The sequence below is a fragment of the Pseudochaenichthys georgianus genome, chromosome 4, assembly GCF_902827115.2.
Source record: "Pseudochaenichthys georgianus chromosome 4, fPseGeo1.2, whole genome shotgun sequence".
Classification (NCBI taxonomy): domain Eukaryota; kingdom Metazoa; phylum Chordata; class Actinopteri; order Perciformes; family Channichthyidae; genus Pseudochaenichthys; species Pseudochaenichthys georgianus.
Genome location: NC_047506.1, coordinates 24063957 through 24077482, shown reverse-complemented (window position 1 = coordinate 24077482; position 13526 = coordinate 24063957).

The window sequence follows — 13526 nt, the reverse complement described above, 5'->3', positions numbered from 1 at the left end:
GTGTCAGTGTGCAGTCTACCATCCTCTTAAAATACTCTGTCCAACAATATCAGTCTCATGAAGAAAGGTTTTTTAACGCTTATTCAAAATAGCAGAGAAACATGCATTCTTGTTCTCAGGAGGGGACATTGACAGAGTACTGGAAAAGTACACAGTAAGTACTTCATAGTACGTGTGGGGGTAGTTTCACTAGTACTGAGTCCAACAGGATCAATCTCACGAAGAGCTAATGGCAACAAAAAATACTTCCCTCATCAAACTTAGCAGAAGTGGCTTGATTTTGTTCTCAGCAGGGGACTTTGACAGAGTATTTCTCAAAAAATACACAGTAAAAGTACTTCAATGTATTGTAAGTAACTAAACAAAGTCAAACAGTATCAATTTCATTAAGAACTAATGGTAAAATTATATTTGTATCATTCATCAAAGATAGCAGAAACATGTATTATGTAGGCTACTCAGGAGGGGACTCTGACAGAGGATTACTCACACAGTACACAGTAAAAGTACTTCCTTTTATTTCTGGTAGAAGTCAAACTAGAACCGAGTCCAACAGTGTCAGTTTCCTTAAGAACTTGTGGTAACAAATATTTGTATCACTCGTCAAATATAGCAGGAATAATGAAGAGCAGCTGATTTGAAAAAACAAACTCGAGAGACAACCCAGTCTCACGGCATTTCGTGTTCACCAACACGATTTTTAATCTATTGATTCGTGTTCACCAACACGATTTGCCCCTTTTTTTTTCGTGTTGCACAGCACGATTTTAAAAGCAATGTATTTCTACTGCCTGCAGCATGTCTTTTTCTCCGGTCGGGTCGAAGAAGACCGGAAGCTGTGTGGTTCATAAAAACATGTTCTTACTCAATATCAAACCACAGTTATTGCTTTATTTGAAATCATATATTTCGGACTTTTGTTGCCGTCTGTGAGGAAAATAAATGGGGCTCAGAGCCTCAGGATACTGAAATCTGTATTTTTTAAATCTTTTTTTCCTTCTAATTTTTGTTATTCCTTTCAAAATAACACACTGTTATTTACTCACCAATAACACTCAATTATCCTTGCTTTTATTTATTGGTTTAATTCCATAATCTCTGGCTTTTTTGGCGTCCGTCAGGAACTGAATTTCAAAATAAAAATAACCGGAAACGACGTAGGCATTTCGAGCGATTACCCAAGATCCTCAGCTATGGTTTTAAGCTTGCTTATTGATGTTTTAGCCGCAATGCATGCTGGGATTTGGTGTTTATATGATATGAAATCCGGAAAACATTTTAAAAGAATAAAAATTCTCTTTGAAAGTCATCACATAACGGCATTGTAATACACGGTTCGGCTGCATTGTATATTACAGATCTGCCGTAGTTCTGTATTTATAGAGCCCTGATGAGAAGACCTTTGGAAAAACTGAGAAAATGCCGCCAAAACTGAATACTTGACGTGGATCATAAATATATTCAACAATTAAACAACATCTTCAATTTCTCTTCACACAATACGTCTCCTTGCAGTATCAACACTAATTCGGCTGACTTTTACATTTGATCTAATTCACAGATAGGTTATATTTACACCATAACGGTGCACAGCTGATATAAAAGGACTGTAGTTTTTAAAGATATTACTGATTTTCTTTGAATGTAAGAATGTAAATACTGAGTCTGAAATAGTATAGCAATATGCTGTAAAATTATGTGAAAGCATGAATAAAACGTGTCCTACACTAATAATACAAAGTTATTATGGCTGTGTGTACCTTGTGTGCACCGCCTAGTGGTTAAAGCACGTTATTGAATTATTGTTTTTGTGTTATATTATAACACATAAAAACAATAATGTACTCTTAATATTTTTTTCATCAAATATTATTTGAATACAAATATGAAGAGTACATACTTTCATAGGGGGAAAGTAGAAGGTCTGTGATAGAAATATCCATTCATCCATCCATCTTCTCCCGCTTATCCGTGGTCGGGTCGCGGGGGTAGCAGTTCCAGCAGAGAGCCCCAAACTTTCATTTCCCTGGCGACATCAACCAGCTCCCAAGGCGCTCCCAGGCCAGCGAAGAGATATAATCCCTCCACCTGGTCCTAGGTCTACCCTTGGTCTCTTCCCAGCTGGACGTGCCTGGAACACCTCCCTAGGGAGGCGCCCAGGTGGCATCCTAACTAGGTGCCCGAACCGCCTCAACTGGCTCCTTTCGACGCGAAGGAGGAGCGGCTCAACTCCGAGTCCCTCCCTGATGACCGAACTTCTCACCTTATCCCTAAGGGAGACACCAGCCACCCGGCGGAGAAAACCCATCTCGGCCGCTTGTATCCGCGATCTCGTTCTTTCGGTCATGACCCATCCCTCATGACCATAGGTGAGGGTAGGAACGAAAATGGCCCGGTAGACAGAGAGCTTTGCCTTCTGACTCAGCTCCCTTTTCGTCACAACGGTGCGGTAAAGCGACTGCAGTACCGCTCCCACTGCTCCGATTCTCCAGCCCATCTCACGCTCCATTGTTCCCTCACTCGAGAACAAGACCCCGAGATACTTGAACTCCTTCACTTGGGGTAAGGACTCATTCCCTACTTGGAGTGGACAGTCCATCGGTTTCCTGCTGAGAACCATGGCCTCAGATTTGGAGGTGCTGATCCTCATCCCAGCCGCTTCACACTCGGTTGCGAACCGATCCAGTGAGTGCTGAAGGTCGCAGACCGATGAAGCCATTAGAACCACATCATCTGCAAAAAGCAGTGGTGCAATCCTTAGTCCACCGAACTGCAGACCCCCTCCCCCACGACTACGCCTCGAAATCCGATCCATGTATATTACAAACAGGATTGGTGACAAAGCGCAGCCCTGGCGGAGGCCAACCCTCACCGGAAATGGGTCCGACTTACTGCCGAGGACCCGGACACAGCTCTCGCTTTGGGAGTACAGAGATTGGATGGCCCTGAGTAGAGACCCCCTCACCCCATACTCCCGCAGCACCTCCCACAGTAACTCCCTGGGAACTCGGTCATACGCCTTCTCCAAGTCTACAAAACACATGTAGACCGGATAAGCGTACTCCCAGGCCCCCTCCAGGATCCTTGCGAGAGTAAAAAGCTGATCCGTTGTTCCACGACCAGGACGGAATCCGCATTGATCCTCCTCAATCTGGGGTTCGACAATCGGCCTGACCCTCCTTTCGAGTACCTTGGAGTAAACTTTCCCGGGGAGGCTGAGTAGTGTGATGCCTCTGTAATTGGCACACACCCCTGATCCCCCTTTTTAAAAAGGAGAACCACCACCCCGGTCTGCCACTCCTTCGGTACTGTTTCCGACTTCCACGCAACGTTGATGAGACGTGTCAACCATGACAGTCCCTCAACACCCAGAGCCTTCAGCATTTCCGGGCGGATCTCATCCACCCCCGGGGCTTTGCCACTGTGGAGTTGTTTGACCTCAGTGACCTCCCCCCGGGAGATTGGTGTTGATCCCCCGTCATACTCCAGCTCTGCTCTAACATAGAGGGCGGAGTTGTCGGGTTCAGGAGTTCCTCAAAGTGTTCCTTCCAACGCCCTAACACTCCATCAGTTGAGGTCAACAACGTCCCATCCTTACTGTACACAGCTTGGATGGTTCCCTGCTTCCCCCTCTAAGGTGTCGGACAGTTTTCCAGAACAACTTTGGTGCCGCTCGAAAGTCCTTCTCCATGTCTTCTCCGAACTTCTCCCACACCCGCTGCTTTGCCTCGGCCACGGATGAGGCTGCTGCCCTTCGGGCCTGTCGGTACCTTGCAACTGCCTCGGGAGTCCCCCGGGATAACAAATCCCTGAAGGCCTCCTTCTTCAGTCGGACGGCTTCCCTGACCACCGGTGTCCACCAGGAGGTTCGAGGGTTACCGCCCCTTGAGGCACCTAGGACCTTGAGACCACAGCTCCCCCCGCGGCTTCGGCAATAGAGGCTTTGAACACCGACCACTCTGGTTCAATGTCCCTAACCTCCACAGGAATGCCCGAAAAGCTCCGCCGGAGAGGTGCGAGTTGAAGGCCTCCTGAACTTGGGCCTCCTCCAGACGTTCCCAGTTCACCCGAACTACACGTTTGGGCTTACCAGGTCTATCCAGAGGCTTCCCCCGCCACTCGACCCAACTCACCACCAGATGGTGATCAGTTGACAACTCCTCCCCTCTCTTTACCCGAGTGTCCAAAACATACGGCCTCAGGTCCGATGATACGATAATGAAATCGATCATGGATCTTCTGCCTAGGGTGCTCTGGTACCACGTACACTTATGAGCATCCTTATGTTCGAACATGGTGTTTGTTATGGCCAATCCATGACTAGCACAGAAGTTCAGTAACAAACCACCACTCCGGTTCAGATCAGGGGGGCCGTTCCTCCCAATCACGCCCCTCCAAGTGTCTCCATCATTGCCCACATGTGCGTTGAAGTCTCCCAGCAAGATTAAAGAGTCCCCTTCAGGAGCCCCATACAGGACTCTTTCCAGGGTCTCCAAGAAGGCCGTATACTCTGAACTGCTGTTGGGTGCATAAGCACACACAACAGTCAGTTTTCCCCCCATAACCCGCAGGCGTAGGGAGGCGACCCTCTCGTCCACTGGGGTAAACTCCAACAACGAAGCACCTAACCGGGGACTTGTGAGTATCCCCACACCCCCCGGCGCCTCACACCTTGAGCAACTCCGGAGAAGAATAGAGTCCAACCCCTATCCAGAAGTAAGGTTCCAGAGCCGACGCTGTGCGTAGAGGTGAGCTCAACCAGATCCAACTGGTAACGCTCCACCTCCCGCACAAGCTCCGGCTCCTTCCCCCCCAGACGTTCCACGTCCCCAAAGCCAGCTTCTGTCGCCCGGGTCTGGTCCGTCGAGACCCTCCGCTTTCACTGCCACCCTTCTGGCAGCGCACCCGACCCCATCGTTGTTTCCCGTAGGTGGTGGGCCCGCGGGACGGAGAAGCGGAGGTGTTGCCCACGTTGCCTTTTCGGGCTAGGCCCGGCCGGGCTCCGTGGCAAGCCCGGCCACCAGACGCTCGCCGACGAGTCCTCCTTCTGGGCCTGGCTCCAGAAAGGGACCCCGGGCTTCCTCCGGGCCGGGTATCCTCACTTCTTGGTTTTTCTTTCATGAGGTGTTTTGAACCAATCTTAGTCTGGCCCCTTGCCTGAGACCAATTTGCCATGGGAGACCCTACCAGGAACACAAGGTTCCAGACAACACAGCCCCCAGGTTCATCAGGGCACACAAACCTCTCTACCACGGTAAGGTGCTGGTTCTTCAGAGAGGAAATAGAAATATAGAATATAAAAATCAAGAAGATACTATAAGTGATCTCTACAATAAAACAGTTTAGTGCAGGATGTACAAAGATATTAATGGAGGAGGTGCAAAACAGAAAAACGAATTAACCTTTATTTAAACATTAAATAACCGATTAAGGTCTTCTTTTAAATAAGAAAAAACTTTGGGGGTATCTATCTACAGATAAATTAGGCCTGACAAAGTACTTAACCTCTAATATATTGCTTTCCTGCAATGTTAACTATGTTGAAGCACTTATTTTTAACTGATATTATACATATGAATTATACTCTTATGTATGTAGATAGAATAAGAAATGTGCAGAATATGAATATGTTTAATGGTGGAGGTACACACATATTGATAGATGTCTTGTAATGCACTGTTGAGGAACCTGTGACCCAAGTGTTTCATTCCATTGCGTACACCATAGTGTGTATATGATATGTCAATAACACCTTTGAAAATCTTGAAAGGGATGTGCAAAATAGCCATAATATACAGTCTTTAATTAACTATTAGTAGAGAATAACGAGTAATGAATATACTTTATTCTCGTTTCCATTCATGTAAATTGCAGATACATGTTTAGTCTTCTCAAGCACCAACTATCAAATATCTCTCCTGAGTGTTGGCACTTGACAATCACCTTACCTGAATTTTACTCGGCCCATTCTAGCCCTCTTGAGGGCCTAAGATATTCTAAAAATATATTGAAAACATAAAAAAAAAACCTTTTTTTAAAAATATTTTTAAAAATATTTTTTGTTGTTACATTTTTCATTAGTTTTCCCAAAATAACTTGATTTAATTGTATTCAAAATACATTTCCAATAAATAAAATCCTTCGAATCTGCCTGTTCAGTTTCTGTTAGAATGTGAAGGGCCGTCTCTGCGAGTTACTGTGAAGACGGGAGAGCCTAGGTATAAAAGTCACGGCTCGCCACTGGCGTGTAACTAAAGTCTGATTTAAGGGTTGTTTATATTTCACATAATGAATCAGAATCTGCAAAGTAACTCAAATAATGCAGTGGAGTAAAGATACCAGGTTAACCTCTGAATTGTCGTGGAGTAGAATTACAAAGTAACAATGAGCTGTCATGTGGGTATATATTAATGCTGCGCATTATGGACACAAGCGATTTCACCCATTTATTAATTATATGTTTTACATTTGATACACCAATGTGTTTAATACTGGCAACTTCTAATTGTGGGCAAAACGAAAAACGTTCAGTAGAGACGTCCCATAGAACATTTTGCGAAACACAATAGCCAGCATGTGTAGTTCTGGGGGGGCGTTCGATTCCAGTTTTGGATAGTCTGGCGTGGTTTCGTTCCATTTCACACAGCTGTTTGACGCTCTGCGTAACCTTACGGGGACTGAAGTCCTAAACGATAGCTGGGGATTATGGGTAGTGTAGTGTCTTCGGCCATCCTAAAACTCAGAAATGTTGACAATCGCATGAGCCTCGAAATGTCCCTTATAGGCCTACGTCTGTTTCCGGTTATTTTTATTTTGAAATTCAGTTCCTGACGGACGCCAAAAAAGCCCAAGATTATGGAATTAAACCAATAAATAAAAGCAAGGATAATTGTGTGTTATTGGTGAGTAAATAACAGTGTGTTATTTTGAAAAGAATAACGAATTAGAAGGAATTTTTTTTTTTTAAATACAGATTTCAGTATTCTGAGGCTCTGAGCCCCATTTATTGTCTGAGCCCCATTTATTTTCCTCACAGACGGCAACAAAAGTCTGAAATCATACGATTTCAAATAAAAGCAATAATTGTGGCTTGATATTGAGTAAGAACATGTTTTTATGAACCACACAGCTTCCGGTCTCCCACGACCCGACCGGAGAAAAGACGTGCTGCAGGCAGTAGAAATACATTGCGTTTAAATCGTGCTGTGCAACACGAAAAAAAAGGGGCAAATCGTATTGGTGAACACGAATCAATAGATTAAAAATCGTGTTGGTGAACACGAAATGCCGTGAGACTGGGTTGCGAGAGACGGCTGAGTTGACCGCAGTGCAGAATCGCTGTATAGTTTAAATCTCCTAACAATGTTGTCCATTTTAGACAGAGGCTTATTTACAGCCCTTAATAACATCCATTTTCTGGGCTCAATATGTGTCTTGGCCGTTTTCGTTGTGATCGCTAAATTCACCTTGTTTATAATAATCACCGGTCCTTCAGCAGGATACTGTAGTGATTACAAGTGTGATTTTAGCAAACGAGTGCTTTGTTTTGAAATCACTTCCGTGAGTTTCGCCCCGCCCCTCGCTCCAAGGACCATTTGACCATTTAGTAAGGTAAAAAGAAAAAAAAGCCTCTCAGACGCTCTTCCGTTTACGTGTTTAATAAAGAAAAAACAATTGGACGGTAGATACACGGATTAAAGACACTTGATGATAGATAGCATTTCTGAGATATCTTTGGAATGACAACAGAGAGGCCTTTATGAGACAGGCTTTAATGCCCTCTCAGAGCCTATTTGATAAGACTAGCTTTATAGCCTTTCTAGCAAGGTAAAGTTAGAAAGATATTCACAAACTTAAAAACAAAATAAATAAATATTACAGTTCTTGCACAACATACACAAAAAAAATCAGATTTATTTCAATATTATATTTGTTGGTAAATTGTATAGCCTACAACCATGTTCATCTAAAGGCCAGCATGATCAGGTCGGGAAGTGTAACAACATTGTTGGACCACTAGAGTGCAATATAGTCACACTAATGTGCCATACCAAAAAGAAGTAAGGCACTGACAGGAACTTAAACACAATTCTGCATTGGCCTAAACATTGTCCACTCTGGTTTGCAACTATACTTTTTTATAAAAGCAATTCCTTTAAGTAATGGCTGTAATTATTATTATTACTATTAAACCTTTATTTAACCAGGTGGTCCCATTGAGATCATCGATCTCTTTTTCAAGGGAGACCTGTCATTCTTTTACCTCATTAGACTGATTTTAAATCACTAAAGGATTCAGAATGTCTATAACTTTTTTCAGGTTACATGACCTCTTCTGTTTATTAAGAACAGTTCAGAAAACCAAAAATGTCTGTCTGCTAGACTTGGAGAGGCCAGTTTTTGCCTTCCTGAACAGATCAAACACAGACAAAAAAACACAGGATAGACAGGTAAACATAAATCTAGTGTGAAAACTGCTTGTAATTTTTCTTTCCATTCTTCATTCTCTTTCGCTTCAAAATGATCAATGATTACCAAGGGCGCCGCTAGAAGGTCCACAGCAGCGACAACATGAAAGACCCTTTAATTTATTGCAACGACATGTCGGGAAACCCCCTCAAGGCGGCCCGATGCATATCGCGCCGTAAAATGCTGCTTCTTATCTTAAGTTTCGTTGCCTTGCTCCACTCCGGGGGGGGGGGGGGGGCTAGGCTGTTGGCTGTGCGTGGTGATGAAAAGTTGGTTCGAGGGGCCCCCAGTGAATGTTTGCCTAGGGCCCCCACATTCTCTAGAATCGCCACTGATGATTACGATACAGTTGCTGCAATTAAGATGTTTTGGGAGTTTTAGGTGAATTTGAGGTCAGATCTTCACAGGGATTTACTGGAACTCCAGTCTTGACAGATCCTGGAGGTAAAAGTTAATGTGCGGGAAAAGTATTTTACAACCTCTTGCTTGCTCTTCAGGGTGATAGCAGGACACCCCAACTAGTCACTCACAGAATATCAGTACAATCTGATGTAGAATTTCAAAATAAAAGACCTTTGAAATCTCATATATGGGCTATCGTCCTTCTGTTTCTAGATAAGAATAAATAAAAAACTGTCGATTGTCAAAGATTTATTTCACTCCAGGGTGATAGCAGCACACCCCAACTAGTTACTCAGAGAATATCAGGATAATCTGATTTTCAAAATAAAATACCTTTGAAGTCTCATATGAGCTATCGTCCCGCTGTTTCTAGTTAAGAATAAAACAAAAACTCTCCTGTATCAAAGACTTATTTGACTTCAGGGTGAAACTATACATCAGATTGTCCTGATATTCTCTGAGTGACTAGACTGTGTGTCCTGCTATCACCCTGAAGTGAAATAAGTATTTGATACTGGAGAGTTTTTGTTTTATTCTTATCTAAAAACAGAGGGATGATAGCTCATATATGAGACTTCAAAGGTCTTTTATTTTGAAACTCTACTTCAGATTGTCCTGATTCTCTCTTAGTGACTAGATGGGGTGTCCTGCTATCACCCTGAAGTGAAATCCGTCTTTGATACTGGAGAGTTTTTGTTTTATTCTTATCTAAAAACTTTGAAAGAATGTTGAACTTGTTGAACTTACACAGCAGTTTTCTCCTCTTTGTCATATTTCAGAAAAAGCTATTTAAGCTGTGAGATTGACCGACAATGACATTTCTCTTTCAGCCATAGCTAATGGTTAAATGAAACCTTCATTGTCTTACTGTATGTAGGCTCTTTCTTTAAATCTGTACAGTCTTAATAAACTGGTCACGGATTTGACTACACATTCTTGGAACCATCTTCCAGAGATTGTACCATGACTCCCATATCCGGTTCAGCCAAACTGCAATTAAACATTTGAAATATTACATTTATTCACAGCTTTAGGTTTTAAGATAAATGTGTCTTAAAACAATTGAGGTTGTTAGATAATTCCACTTGTCCCACAACCGTTTCCCTTGTTTTCCTAAATTGAAACAAGACCAGATGTGTACAGTTTGGTGCACACAAATCAAGTGAAATCAACTTAATTCTGAATTATTCTTGTAACATGTCATTAGTTATACCCTTCTTTGTGTTTTCCCTCCTACTACTCCAATACATTGGCTTCTCTTGGGACACTTGAGACATTTTCTGAAGAATGAATGTTATCTTGTCAAGCATATTCTTTGCTTTTCATCATAATAGCAGTGCAATGTTCTGGAAAATAGTTTAATCCAGCAGGGAGAATGTGTTCTTTAGTTGGTACAATCAACCCTTCCTTCCTTCAGCTTTTTTCTTCTATCTCCACAGGGCTTGACCATGGTGTGAGAAATTCCCCATAGGGATGAAAAGCCACACCTCTCCAAGTCTCTGTTTAATCTAGCCATTCATAATATCTTAAATGTCTTTATTTTATCCAACAGCTTAGCAACAGGTCAGGACACATCTAAGGTAAGCATTTGAGTGGGTGGTTTACTCAGTGTTAGCCCATACACCAGTAGTACGATTTATTTTGTTTTACTTATCTACAATTACCACGAAAGATTTCTATACTCATTTGAGACAAGGACATTTACTCAATTTAATCACAATGAATTGGCAGAATGCATCAGATGTTATCCCCTTGTATATGCTAAATGTGCTTTTTTTGGACTGCACATTGGGTGACTGAGTATTTTGGATCTTGATTGTGGAAATCCTGTTGACGTCTAAGATAATTAAAACCACAGTCCATCTTGAGGTCGGCGAGCAACACCTGGAGAATTAAATAAGGGGTGCTGTTGTGTTGTTAAACCCAGATGGATTTTTTTCATTCTCTTTTCATCAGACAACAATGTAAGCTGCTATTTATCTGCATATAATTGTTTGTGATTGTAGACATTTATTACGAAATTGGTAAGGAATTCACCTTTCAATCTTTTTAGTTTTTAGTCTTATTCACAGATAATTTGCACTTATTAATGCAAACTATAAGAGTTTTAAGTAGATGCAACCACTGGCTGATGCTGCTGAGGTGAACTTTGACCTGAAGCTCTATTGATGTAGCGGGATGACACAGGAGGTAGAACATTGCACTTAAAATGGTTAATGAGGAGCAAGCTGATGTCAAGATCATTGCCTGTATTCATTGGAAGTGGACATTTGTATATTTGGGGGGTTGTTTTTGTTCTTTGAGAAGTCATGTATGGCCCACAAAAGTAATTGTGTTATATTCCACTTGATTCATGTCTGTTACACACTGGAGCAGCCTGATAAAACTAATTGACTTAACAATGGCTTTTAATATTCATCATTTACATTTATAGTCTAATTTTACATGCAGCAATGCAACACACAACTATGCTACGGAAAAAAACTGTCAAAGCAACACCTGTGTAAAATAAATATTCATGCTCACATTCTCTTCCAGCATTACTTTATATATATCTGTCATCAATCCTTTTATCATTTTTTCCATCTCTTTTCCATTTGAATCCAACAGCCATATGATAAACTGGAAAATGGCCGAGGTGGAAACAACATGTGGTGTCACGAATGGTCTTTTTTTCACCCTTTTCTTTTTCCTCCTGAGACTCAGCTGAAGTCAAGAGGCAACATTCATGTTTAAACATGTATTTTTATATTTATACATGGTGCATGTGCATTAGCAAAATGTGCTAATGCATGTTTGCTTCACTTCAACTTAATTCTTTAATGCATGTGTTCTCTATGCATCATGTTCATCTATCTCCCTACTTTTCCTTTGATTCCCCTTTCTTTACTCCTGTTCTCAATGTATCAAGAATGCTTCCACTGCCTCTTCATAACACACAGACACACATGCACCCTACACCACTGTATTTTCTCTGGTCACGAACACTTTTCAAACTTGATAGGTGGCATTCTTTGGCTCATTACATTAACTCTCGGCTCTGTTTGCACCGCGGCCTGTCGGGGCTCGTGGTTGGAGGCCGGATCTGACTGAAGTGGCAAAATGACTGAAAGTGAGAGAAAAAAAGAGAGATAAAAAAGAGACAAGTGGGTTACTGCTGGGAGAAGGTGTGGGATATCTGGGTCAAAAGGACAGTTTGGGGGTGAGAGGGGTGGGATGTTGTGTGGGCAGAGGTGGGTGTTGGGGGTGATCATCCCCATCACATGTTCCACGGTGTCCTGTGGTGTGGATGGCTGTGGACTAAGCACAAACAGCTTACTCAACCCTATGCCCTTCCTGATGCTCTCATTTGCACCGCAACCTCCCCAACATACCCATACACCCACACTTACACACACAACTTAAGATCTCGTCTGATCTCAGAGCAGTTCATTCATACAAAAGTGAGTGGCAGGTATTTCTTTTGCCGCTCTTCAGTTTATGATGGAATGTCAGAATGATAAATGATTAGGCTACTGTATGAGGTAACCACAGTGTCAGTTTTTGATTATGGGCCGGGGTGCACATAACTTTCTCAGTGAGGTACTCAGATGAGTACCTGGAGTCAGTGTTTGGTACTCCAACTTCTGGCTCCACTCAAAGATATTTGATGAAGCCCTCTGTGGCGGGGTGCTTAGGAGTACTTCAGGAAAGTCGACGGGGGGGCGGAGCTAGTGGAGTACTTACGTAATGACCACAGAGCGTGAACGTTGTGATCAGCTGTTTTAGCGCAGTTCTCCAGTGAAGGGGGGGAGTCTCCCTCCGCAGCAGGTTGGCGTAATGTTGGCACAATTCCGTTGTACAGACCGACGTTAACAGCAGCCCTGTCTGTGCACACGGAGACCGGTGATCTAACCGCCTTCTGGAAAAGCTTCACAAGTAGCCTACGTCGGTACGCAAATGCGCTTTGTGACACAAGCGACGGTACGCATTTCAGATTGTTGCCGCGCATGCGTATCTGCGTACCAGTTATGTGCACCCCTGATTATGGGTCTTCTTTGTGTGCATGTTCAACTACGTTAAAACATGCAGGGAAATATAGCAAACCGCAACTAACCCTCTAGGTTTAAATACGTAACATTTTAGTTGCATTCACATGTTGTCTTTTGAAAGTCGAAGTTGTGGTTCTTTGGAGGATTTTATGTTATGATGGTGCCATCTGTTCCAATTTGAAATCATTAATTTCAGATGATCTGTCTGCAGCCTGCGGCAGTCCATTTGACGGTAACATCTTTTTACTATCCATTTTCATTGAAAAGCTCTTATGTTCGCCTTAAAACATGTTTATTTGCTATTCTCCAGATGTAGATACTCTATAAAAGTAATGCTTAGATGTTTTCTTAAAAGCTACACTAAAAAACAACACTTTAACCATGCCTTCTTGGATTTTTGATAGTCCCTACTCAAAAGCTAACATTTGCTTTGATACTTTGTTAAATAGTTGTCAAATCCTATATTGTCTATTCTTAACAGACACGAGAGACACTTACACAGGACCCGAAGGGGCACACAAATAAACAGAGACAGGCCAGAGTGCTTGTATGATCTTTCGGATGAGTTTCAAGGCTGTCTGCAAAACAGATTGGTCACTGCGTGGAAAAGCCTCACTGTTCTGC